This window comes from Prionailurus bengalensis, chromosome A1 (assembly GCF_016509475.1).
Source record: "Prionailurus bengalensis isolate Pbe53 chromosome A1, Fcat_Pben_1.1_paternal_pri, whole genome shotgun sequence".
In the NCBI taxonomy this organism is placed as follows: Eukaryota; Metazoa; Chordata; class Mammalia; order Carnivora; family Felidae; genus Prionailurus; species Prionailurus bengalensis.
In genome coordinates, this window is record NC_057343.1 from 88,131,038 (window position 1) to 88,143,433 (window position 12,396).

The following is a 12,396-nucleotide window of genomic DNA, read 5'->3' on the forward strand; positions in this document are numbered from 1 at the left end:
AAGTGGAGAGGCAGCTGTGGGGGTCCACGTGGGCCTCCAGCTCCTCCTGGGTTCAAAGGCATCAGGCAGTCACAGGTCAACATCATAATGTAGGGACAACATGGGTCATGGTGAAGGATGCACTTGTGTTGGAAAAGAAGGAAGGAAGAAAACTTGGGGAAACTTGGAGCAGATGTCTGCAGAGCAGATGTCCAGGCAAACACTTGCAGCTCCTGAGAAACTGCAGTGAGTTCAGTTGTATTCCCCAGAGGATTTGCCCACCCAGGACCTCAGAATGTGGCCTCATGTGAAAATGGGGTCTTTGCAAAGGTGATAAGGTGGGGGATGGATCTTGAGGTGAGAGCATCCTGGATCAGGGAGGATCTTTATGAGACAAGGGAGGGGGTTTGAGACAGCCATGTGGTGATGGAGGTCACAAACCCACAACGCCTGGGAGCTCGGCAGCTGGGAGAGGCAGAAGGGACCCTCCTGAGCCTTCAGAGGGAGCACAGCCCTGTGACATCTTGATTTCAGACTCCTGGCCTCCACAGCCCTGAGAAAACGCATCTCTGTCATTGTAAACCACTGGTTTAAGGTAGTCTCAGGGCAGCCAGAAAGGCTAATACTTATATCTTTGAGCCCAAATTATGCAGGAGGAATGGGACCTGTCCACAGCAGGGACTGTCCTTTGGGCACAGGACACACAAAGTGGAACCCAGGTTCCTGCTAGCCTGAGAAGGTTTTTTGAAGCGGTTCCCTTTCCAAATAAAGTCATTGTGGTGGTTTCTCCTATGTCCACTAGATGGGGCCCTGGAGTGAGCATGATTCTTGGTGTGTCCATGAGGTGGTTCTGCATGACATTCACAGAGAATCTGCAGACTGAGGGAAGAAGATGGCACTCCCTAATGTGGGTGGGCCTGATCCAATCAGGCTGACTACCCAAAGAGGGCGTTCTGAAGAGGACATCAGCTTCCTTCCTCCCCTTGGATATGAACAGACACACGACAGATCCACTCTTCTGGGTCTCCAGCCAGCAGACACCCTGTAAACCTTGGGATTTTCCAGCTTCCATAATCATGTGCACCATTCTTTAAAAATGTATAAGGAATTTTGGGAGCGCCTGGGTGGCTCAGTCTGTTAGCATCCAACTTTTGATCTCAGGGATGTGAGTTAGAGCTTTGTGTTGGGCTCTCCACGGGGAATGGAGCCTGCTTTTAAAAAAACAAAATGCTTAAGGAATTTTTATAAATATTTATAAAATGTTTCATCTATCTAAATAAGAAGTGCTATAAAATGTGTATATTTCTACACATATTTAAATATAAATATTTATGTTAAAATTTATTAAAATGTTTAGATTTATAAATATAAATATGGAATATTCATGAAGTCTTTTAAAATATTTTGTATCTATATAAATAAATAAGATATGTTATACAATGTGTATATTTCTATACATATATAAATATAAATAAATATTTACATTATTTATTAAATGTTAATTTTATAAATATAAATATGGAATATATATACAGTATTTATAAAAGTTTTATATCTACGTAAGTATAAGTAAATAAGAAATGCTACAAGAGGGGCGCCTGGGTGGCGCAGTCGGTTGGGCGTCCGACTTCAGCCAGGTCACGATCTCGCGGTCCGTGAGTTCGAGCCCCGCGTCAGGCTCTGGGCTGACGGCTCAGAGCCTGGAGCCTGTTTCCGATTCTGTGTCTCCCTCTCTCTCTGCCCCTCCCCCGTTCATGCTCTGTCTCTCTCTGTCCCAAAAATAAATAAACGTTGAAAAAAAAAATTTAAAAAAAAAAAAAGAAATGCTACAAGATATGCATACTTCTGTAAATATATAAATGCAAAACAATTACTGAAATGCTTATATTTATATATATGAATAAAATGGACTATTTATAAATATTTTGTAGCTATATAAATATAAGTAAATAAGAAATGGTATAAAATGTGTATATTTCTATAAACATATAAATACAAATAATAATAAATAATAAATAAAAAGTCGAGGCCAAGTCGAGAAGGGGGCTCAGAGAAGCCTGACCAGAGTCTGGTCCAGGAGAGAGCATTTGTCAGAGCGAGGAAGGCCCAGTGCTCCATGCAGCCAGCCCCTGACCAGCCCAGTGGGCTCCTCGTGGAAGGTCATGTCCACTTCCATAACCCAGTGGGCTCCTCCTAGAAGTTCGTGTCCACTTCCCGACCCAGTGGGCTCCTCCTGGAAGGCAGTGTCCATTCTCCAACCCAGTGGGCTCCTCCTGGAAGGTCGTGTCCACTTCCCAACCCAGTGGGCTCCTCCTGTAAGGTCGGGTCCACCTCCCCAGCACAGTGGGTTCCTCCTGGAAGTTCGGGTCCACCTCCATGTGGGATAGAGGAGGCCCTGCATGTGGAAGGGTTGGATGTGAGCTCTGCATACACATGCAGTTAGAGCCAAGATGTGTACCCTGCCTCCTTGTCCCACACTGCTTCCCGGGAAGACACACCTTCCCATGCCACATTTTACCTGTCAACAGGAAGCAAGGTGAGGCAGTCAGTTCCTTGGGCCACGTTTATTCTCCTACTTATGGAAAGAGTGTTTTTTAGGCTTGACACAGATTTGCATCATAAGGTCAAAGCCAGGCCCAGAGCCTGAAATGTTTGTTTCAAGGATGACCCCAGAAATGCAGCAAGGAAGGTAACACTGGGAGAGGAGGAAGACTGTTTTCCCTGTAAATTTGACTAACTAGAGACACAACAGGAGAAAAACAAACAGAAACTGATTAGCATGTGCATGATGCATACACGTAGGGGACTTGCAGGACTGCTTGGAACTTGGGTCTAAAAACTCACTTAAGACTGGAAAGTGGGAGTAGGTAGGGAGCTTATGGAAAAGCAAATGTCTTTTTGGAAAGATGAATGAGCCCTCAGGAAATAGACCAGAGATGGGCCCGTTTGGGACCAAGTTCATCTGGGATTGAGGCTGGCTTCCCTCCTCCAAGAAGAGATTAGGATTGTTCTTGGGGCATATTTAGGACCCCTGAAGTTTCTTTTTTTCAGGCGGCCCTGCCTTAGGCTGATGTAGGATTTCAGGATCTCAAAGGCCTTAAACTGAAAATAATTATGCTGCAGTCCCATATTTTAGGGTGGCATGCCCCATCTCATCTCCAAGAAGCATACAAGTCTTATTCCAGCTGTGATATGACTCAAAACCACACCTCCAGTAATAGAGAAAATTAGCAATTTTGTCCTGAAAGAGTGAATGTAACAGTGTCTATAAGATATACAGAGGCTTTTACTAACTGAAAGAAATCTGAAGAGGACTTTTGCTTTTACTAAAAAGGTGAAAAGCAAAGATAGGATTAAGCATTTGATTGCAGCAATCTGTCCAGAGGCAGCGCACAGCAGACCAGTGAGAGTGGCGCCACCCAGCTCCTTCCCCAGGAACCACACTTAGCATCTCAGCATCCAGCCGCCAGAAATTTGAACTATCTATGCGCATCTGTGCTTTATCTTGATTTATATTGTGCATCTGTTAGCAAGGGGTCAACATGGTGGAGAAGTAGGGGGATCCATACTTCCCACATCTGTCAAACAAAGAAGTTCAGAAGCCAAAGGACTTTGAAAACCAGAGCCTGGGAGGAAAAAAGACAGAATCTACTAGGAAGAAAATGGGAAAGCTGGAAAAAAGATACGACTACTCCAAGGAACAAATCAAAGCACACCTGGTGGAGGGTCCAAAATATCACTATGAGTAGGGTAAAAGAATAATCAAAGTCACAACAATAGACAGCATGTAACAATCTCCAAAAAAACACCTCCTGAAGGGCCAGGACCTGGACAGTGTATGACCCTCCTTTAATATAGAAGTGCTTGCAGGTGCAGAGCAGACAAAAAGCTTTTAAAATGTATAAGGGACAGAAAACGAGACAAAATGATGAAATGGAAGAATGTTCCTCAAAAGAAATTCCAGGAAGTAGTGACAGCTAATATATTGATCAAAACCTTTTAAGCAATATAACCGAACAAGAATTCAGAGTAATAGTCATAAAATTAATTGCTTGGCTTGAAAAAAGCATAGAGGACAGCATAGAATCAATTGCTACAGAGATTAAGGGACTAAAAAATAGTCATGATAAATTAAAAAATGCTATAAATGAGGTGCAAAATAAAATAGAGGTAGCCACAGCATGGATAGAAGAGGCAGAGGAGAAAATAGGTGAATTAGAATATAAAATTATGGAAAAAGAGGAAGCTGAGAAAAAGAGAGATAAAAAAATCCAGGATTATGAGGGGGAGAATTAGAGAACAAAGTGATGCAATCAAGCAGAACAATATCCCTATCATAGGAATTCCAGAAGAAAAGAGAGAGAAAGGGGATGAAGGTGTACTTGAACATATCATAGCTGAGTACTTCCCAGATCTGGGGAAGGAAACAGGCATTGAAATCCAAGAGGTATAGAGAACTCCCTTCAGATGTAACTTGAATCAATCCTCTGCATGATATATCATAGGGAAACTGGAAAAATACAAGGATAAAGACAAAATTCTGAAAGCAGCTAGGGATAAATGGGCCTTAACATACAAAGGTAGACACATAAGGATGGTAGCAGACCTATCTACTGAAACTTGGCAGGCCAGAAAGGAATGGCAGGAAATCTTCAATGTGATGAACAGGAAAAATATGCAGCCAAGAATCCTTTACCCAGCAAGTCTGTCATTCAGAATAGAAGGGAGAAGTGTCTATTCATGTTTTCTGCCCATTTCTGCCCATATTTTATGATTCTTGGAGCAATTGTGAACAGGATCAGTTTCTTTGTTTGTCTTTCTGTTGCTTCATTATTGGTGTATGAACATGCAGCTGATTTCTGTACATTCATTTTGTATCCTGCGACTTTGCTGAATTCATGTATCAGTTCTAGCAGACTTTTGGTGGAGTCTGCTGGGTTTTCCATGTACAGTATCATGTCATCTGCAAAAACTGAAAGCTTGACTTCATCTTTGCCAATTTTGATGCCTTTGATTTCCTTTTGTTGTCTGATTGCTGATGCTAGAACTTCCAACACTATGTTAAACAACAGCAGTGAGAGTGGATATCCCTGTCATGTTCCTGATCTCAGGGAGAAACCTCTCAGTTTTTCCACATTGAGGATGATATTAGCTGTGAGCTTTTCATAAATGGCTTTTATGATGTTTAAGTATGTTCCTTCTATCCCAACTTTCTTGAGGGTTTTTATTAAGAAATGATGCTGAATTTTGTCAAATGCTTTTTCTGCATTGATTGACAGAATCATATGGTTCTTTTCTTTTGTTTTATTAATGTGATGTATCACATTGATTGATCTGCAAATGTTGAACCAGCCCTGCAGCCCAGGAATGAATCCAACTTAATCATGATGAATAATTCTTTTTACATACTGTTAAACTCAATTTGCTAGTATCTTGTTGAGAATTTTTGCATCCATATTCATCAGGGATATTGGCCTGTAGTTCTGTTTTTTTGTTGGATCTCTGTCTGGTTTGGGAATCAAAGTAATGCTGGCTTCATAGAATGAGTCTGAAAGATTTCCTTCCCTTTCTATTTTTTGGAACAGCTTGAGAAGGATAGGTATTATCTCTGCTTTAAATGTCTGGTAGAATTCCCCCATGGAAGCCCTCTAGTCCCAGACTCTTATTTGTTGGGAGATTTTTGATAACTGATTCAATTTTTTTGCTGATTATGGGTCTGTTCAAATTTTCTATTTCTTCCTGTTTGAGTTTTGGAAGTGTGTGGGTGCTTAGGAATTTGTCCATTTCTTCCAGGTTGTCCAGTTTGTTGCCATATAATTCTTCATAGTATTCCCTGATAATTGCTTGTATCTCTGAGGGATTGGTTATAATAATTCCATTTTCATTCATGATTTTATCTATTTGGATCATCTCCTTTTCTTTTTGAGAAGCCTGGCTAGAGGTTTATCAATTTTGTTTATTTTTTCAAAAAACCAACTCTTGGTTTCATTGATATCCTCTACAGTTTTTTTTAGATTCTATATCGTTTATTTTTGCTCTGATATTTATTATTTCTCTACTTCTACTGGGTTTGGTGTGTCTTTGCTGCTCTGCTTCTATTTCCTTTAGGTGTTTGTTAGATTTTGTATTTGGGATTTTTCTTCTTTCTTGAGATAGGCCTGCATTGCAATGTATTCTCCTCTCAGGACTGCCTTCGCTGCTTCCCAAAGCATTTGGATTGTTGTATTTTCATTTTCATTTGTTTCCATATATTTTTTAATTTCTTCTCTAATTGCCTGGTTGACCCATTAATTCTTTCGTAGGGTGTTCTTTAACCTCCATGCTTTTGGAGGTTTTCCAGACTTTTTCCTGTGGTTGATTTCAAGTTTCATAGCATTGTTGTCTGAAAGTGTGCATGGTATGATCTCAACTCTTTTTTACTTATGAAGGGCTGTTTTGTGACCCAGTATGTGATCTATCTTGACGAATGTTCCATGTGTACTTGAGAAGAAAGTATATTCTGTTGCTTTGGGATGCAGAGTTCTAAATATATCTGTCAAGTCCATCTGGTCCAATGTGTCATGCAGGGCCCTTGTTTCTTTATTGATCCTGTGTCTAGATGATCTATCCATTGTTGTAAGTGGAGTATTAAAGTCCCCTGCAATTATCACATTCTTATCAATAAGGTTTCTTATGTTTGTGATTGTTTTATATTTTGGGGGGCTACCGTATTTGGTACATAGACATTTATGTTAGCTTTTCCTGATGGATAGACCCTGTAATTGTTATGTAATGCCCTTCTTCATCTCTTGTTACAGCCTTTAATTAAAGTCTAGTTTTTCTGATATAAGTATGGCTACTCCAGGTTTCTTTTGACTTCCAGTGGCATGATACATAGTTCTCCATGCCCTCACTTTCGATCTGAAGGTGTCCTCATGTCTAAAATGAGTCTCTTGTAGACAGCAAATAGATGGGTCTTGTATTTTATCCATTGTGATACCCTATGTCTTTTGGTTGGAGCATTTAGTCCATTTACATTCAGTGTTATTATTGAAAGATATGGGTTTAGAGTCATTGTGATATCTGTAGGTTTCATGCTTGTAGTGGTGTCTCTGGTACTTTATGTTCCTTGCAACATTTCACTTACAGAGTCCCCCTTAAAATCCTTTGTAGGGCTGCTTTAGTGATGATGAATTCCTTCAGTTTTTATTTGGGAAAACCTTTTTCTCTCCTTCTATTCTTTTTTTTTAATATGAAATTTAGTGTCAAATTGACTTCCATACAACACCCAGTGCTCATCCCAACAGGTGCCCTCCTCAATGCCATCACCAACCTTCCCCTCCCTCACACCCCCCATCAACTCTCAGTGTATTCTCAGTTTTTTAAGAGTCTCTTACGGTTTGGCTCCATCCCTAATTTTTTTTTCCTTCCCCTCCCCTATGGTCTTCTGTTAAGTTTCTCAGGAGCCACATAAGAGTTCAGAAGTGAAGTGATGAACTTTGTTATGTGAATTTCACTCCAATTAAAACACACACATACACACACATGCACATGTGCACACACACACACACACACACACACACACACACACACTATGGCAATCCCTTACTCCAGAGTTCAACTTGGGAACATTTACAGGATGGCCAATTGGCCATAAGTCCTTCCATCCATGTAGATGCCTCCAGGCTTCAAGTTCAGACACATCCAGGTTTTCCACATGCTGTGACTGGGTGTCTGTGTCCCCCATGCGGCACTTTTCTGCATTTTGCACTAGCAGGACCTCTCACGCTCAGCAATGTTCTGGACTGTGTCTGCTTCCCTGAGCCTTTCCAACCAACCCCTCCTCTTGGGATTCCTGCCCACCAAGTAGAGGGACTGGAGATGCTCCAATAGTCCCACCGCCTCTGCCTGTCTACAGAGCATTCCTCCCCAGACTCACTAGGGCATGAGCCTGTAAGAAGCCACCATCCTCTGGGATTCTGTGCACATATGTGGCAGGGGCTTCTGATATCCTGCATCCAGACCACGTACCTTCCCAGAGATTCTGGTCTCTGTCAAAATCTCCCATGGGTACTCAACTCCATTTCTGGTAGACAAGAGTCTGTGGTCCCATGACCCTAGAGTGTAAGGGGGTTGGAGGATCCAGTGGGATCACTGATGATAAGAAATCCACAGTGCTGCCCAGAACTCAGTGATACACTCCCCAGGGACAAGCAGGTTCAGTTGATACATGTCGCCCACCAGGCTCTGCTGCTTTGACGGGTCATATAACATCTCTAAGCTCCATAGCCTCTTCTGAAATGCTTGGAAGTGTCACTCCACGGTGCCACTGGAAAGCATAACTATTTGCAACTGTTCTGGGAGCAGTGAACTACAATTCACAGGGAAGGCAGTATCATTACACTGTCAGGAGGAACATAAGCAGATTGCCAAACCAGGACCAGTGGCAGCCAGGTGAAAAAAAAACAAAACAAAACAAACAACACACAGATAAAAAATTAAGCAACTTTCACAAGGAAAAAAAAAAAAGTCAGTCAAAACCAATCTGCTCAGGGCAGTCCACTGCCTGCAGGTGAAACACACACAGGTCAGCACAAACTTTTCAGAAAGCTTGGGGTCCAGGTACCTGCCTGCAGGGTGCAGAAGGGGTAAGAGCAGCCAGGACATAAGAAGCCCAGGAGGCCAGAGAGAGGAGGCAGTGTAACAAGGCCCCAGAACTATTTGGGTTTGTTTTTTTTTTTCAAACCTGCTTTTCTTGCAGGCTGCCAGGTTGACCCGTTGACCTAGGTTTCTTTGCTAACTCAGCTAACAGGCACCTCTAGACTTCTCCACTTTTGTCCTGGTTCAGAACGGGCCAATACGGGACCCACGTGACTGGGAGATTCTGGAAGAGCTCAGACCCTGTCTGAGGGGAGGGGGGCGGCGCGGGGGGACCAGAAGTCAGCAGTACAGAGGAAGGCACCTGCAGTTTCTGCTTCCTGCTAAAATCAGTTGTGGCCTTTGGGGACTGAAAACCATCCTGCAGTGGCACCTGGGTGGCCCCCTCAGTTGGACCTCCGACTTGGGCTCAGGTCATGATCTCGAGGATGGTGGCTTCCAGCCCCGCATTGGTCTCTGTGATGACAGCTCAGAGCCTGGAGCCTGCTTCAGACTCTGTGTCTCCCTCTCTCCCTGCCCTTCCCCCACTCATTCTCTCTCTCTCTCTCTCTCTCTCTCTCTCTCTCTCTCAAAAATAAACATTAAAAAAGTTAGTTAAAAAATTTAAATTAAAAAAAACAAAAACCACTACCTTGGAAGCTCACACATTTTACATCCTTACCTTTCTCTGCCTCCCCCCATCCAGGGCCGGCTGGGCCAGACTCCGGGAGGCTAGATTAAGGCTCACCTCTGGAGTCCTCTGGACTGTTTCAGGCCATGGGCACTTGGAAGAACCTAAGTAGGGTCTTAGCTGCGGAGGAGCCGAGAGTACAACACTAGATGGGAAAAAGGGAGTGAGCGGCGGGGGAGGGGTGGGGGAAGGGGGAAGTTTTCCTCAACCCTCTTAGAAGTCCCTGGCCGCATCTGAAAATGAAACTGACAGAGGCAGTGTCACAGGAGAAAAGCCTACGACCTCATTCAATAGAAGCTTTAAGGGAGACAACCTTCCTAGGAGACAGACCGGAGTATTGAAGGCTAGGCTCAAGAAGAGTGCGCAGCCCTGGAGGAACAGGATTAAGAGCCTGGGGTTAGCGTTGCACCCAGGCGAGGAGCTCAGCAAGGCCTGCCTTGGGGTTCCCCGTATTCGGAGATAAGGCGTTAAAGGGCCTGGGCCATTACCAGCCTGTGTGCCAACCTTGGCTGTAGGACTTCAGCCGCACAAAGACAAGGAAGGACAAGGACAGACGAGACGGGAAGAGACAGCAGTAGGTCTTCTGGCTGTGTTCGGTTTTGCAGCAGCACGGCCTGGACGATGGTCGCACCGCCCAGCAGCTTGTGCAGCTGGGGGTCGTAGCGGGTGGCCAGTTGCAGGCTGACTGGATGGTGCGCGCCCTCTTGCCTGCGTGCACCTTGCAGCCCTGCAAGTCTTGGTTACATGCCTCCCAGTCGCCGGCCAGAGAGCTTTATATTCCGGGAGCGCCGCCACTGGATGCTGTATTCATCAATGGGGTGTGGGGACTTGCGTCCCTGGATCCTCATTGGCTGCTGTGCGACGCCATGTCCTGCGCCTTGTCCAATCAGACGAGATCTGGAAAGTCGCTTCATTTGCATACAGCCCCGGAGTGCGGTCCTAGCTGAGCTCCTAGCTGGGCTAAAGGGCTCTGAAGGCGCGTGCTTTGGAGACGCCTGAGGGTCTCCGGCCTCCCGGTCGCCCCTGCGGGCTTGTCTGGCATAGGAATGGGCCTTTTGGCTCGGGCACACTCCTCAGGCCCCCGTTCACGCTCCGGTTTCCTCCGAAGTTGCTGACCCCGGTTGGCAGGCGGGGTGCGCGGTGACCCCGCAAGCCCGCGGCAAGAGGAGGCCTGCAGCGAGCACAGAAACAAGGAGCACTAGAGCGGCTGGGCTGGACTTCCCAGAGTGTCGCCTACATCCTGGTCGCCATGGCACCGGCCAGGCGCTGCGCCCCAGCTGTGCGCTCTCCTCCACCGGGGTACGAGGGCCCGCTCGGTCACAGGAGGCGAAGAGGTGGCGCTTCGGAGCCTCGCAGTCAGAATAAAATTCCTCAAGGTAAGGAAAGAAAGGAGGCTGCGCGCAAGAGCGACCGGGAGAGGTTGCCTGTGCAAAAGGAGACCCCATCCTTGGTCACCGAACGAGGTCAGTGGTGGTTTTGCTGTGGGATTGAGACCGTTTACAAGATGATGGTTCTGCCCAGAAGGAGACATGAGTTTGTATCCGTGGCCCACGTGTTGCGTTTTCTGTTGCTTTTTTATGTAAATTTGCCCACTCGGCGCAAAACCGACCTGAAGAAACAAGACTGTGGAGATGGTTGTCGTGTCCTTTGAAAGTTTCATTCTGACTGGTTGACCTACTTGACCATTTGTTGTGCTGATGATGTTTTAACTGACATTTTTTCCTAAGTGGTTTCATACTTACTTGGCTCACTAGCACATCGCTTCGCGGAGGAATGTTTAATAAAACCTCAGAGTCCAAAAGATTATCTTCAAAAGGGGGGTCGGGATGGATTTCAGTGTATTTGTCTCATTTAAATTAGGTCTTCAGGGACGCCCGGGTGGCTCAGTCCTCTTCAGCTCAGGTCACCAACTCACAGTTCATGGGTGTGAGCCCCACATCAGGCTCTGCTATTACTGCACAGCCCAATGCAAACCTCTGCACCTCCCCCACTCACACTCTCGCTCTCAAAATAAATTTTTAAAAAATATTTAATAAATCATGACTCCAGAGTAAGATTCCTGTTAGGAAATGAATGAAACACCTCAACTTTGATAAGCCATCTGACTGAGGGGACTCCCGAGCGCCTGGCAGCTAGTTTACTGCTTTTTTATTTCAACGTATTTATTTTGAGAGCATGCTCCAGAGCGGGGGAGGGGCAGAGAGAAAAGCAGAGAGAATCCCAAGCAGGCTCACTACTGTCCTGGAGGAGCCAGAGGCAGGGCTCGAGCTCACAAACCTCAAGATGGTGACCTGAGCTGAAATCAGGAGTCAGATGCTTAACCAACTAAGCCACTCAGGCATCCCTTTACTGCTTTCTTCTGCCCAAACGTCACTTTCTGACAAGTTCCAGCTGTTACCCAGTTTGTGGTCTTTTGTGCCCTTCCAGGAACTAGCCTTCCCTGAGAAGATGCTGGGCATGCACTGTGCCAGGTCTTTGGATGCTCTGGGGACAGGGCTCTGGTAGCCCAGGGAGGCCCAGGGCAGGGGGCTTCTGGAAGCAGCTGCCGCTGGGGACCCCTGCCTGGCTTGGAGTCTTCAAGACAGGAAAGAAGGAAAAAGAAGACATTCCAAAGAGGATGGGCAGAGGAAGGTCCCCAGAAATCTGCATGGTGTGTGGTGGGCCAGAGACCTGTGGAGTCTGTAGGTCTGGACCAGTATACATGCACATTAGAGTCGATGTTCTCTGTTCATTTACTGCAGCCCCCAACACCTTCCAGGATGTGCACCGCTGTCATATTCCAAAAGCTTCTCAGGATTTTCCCCCCCAAACACGCACAGGCATCCACACACTTGATGAAGAGCCAGTTACAGAAATCCGAGTGACTTACGCCACCCTGGAACTGACTTCCTTCCCAGGCGTGAAGTCCTGTGTTAGGTAGGGACCCCCAGTGTCTGCTGGGTCACCTTGGTGCCTTTTCTTCTGCTTTGCTGTCACTTCCTTTATCTTCATTGCCCTCCCCAAAGGCACCTACTCAGACAGGTACCACTCACCAGTTTTTGGAGTGTCCTGCAACCTTGAATTGTTCGGCGTGCACACATTTTAAGTTTCAGTAAAAAGTCCGTCCTGTT

The 12,396-nt window shown here is 45.4% G+C and overlaps 1 long non-coding RNA gene across 1 annotated transcript; it reads left to right on the plus strand.

Moving 5' to 3' along the window:
* Positions 1–10,217: 10,217 nt before the first annotated feature.
* Positions 10,218–12,396, plus strand: LOC122485374. Its single transcript, XR_006297849.1, has 2 exons — positions 10,218–10,662; positions 11,714–12,396. It is a non-coding gene; the product is annotated as an uncharacterized LOC122485374 (long non-coding RNA).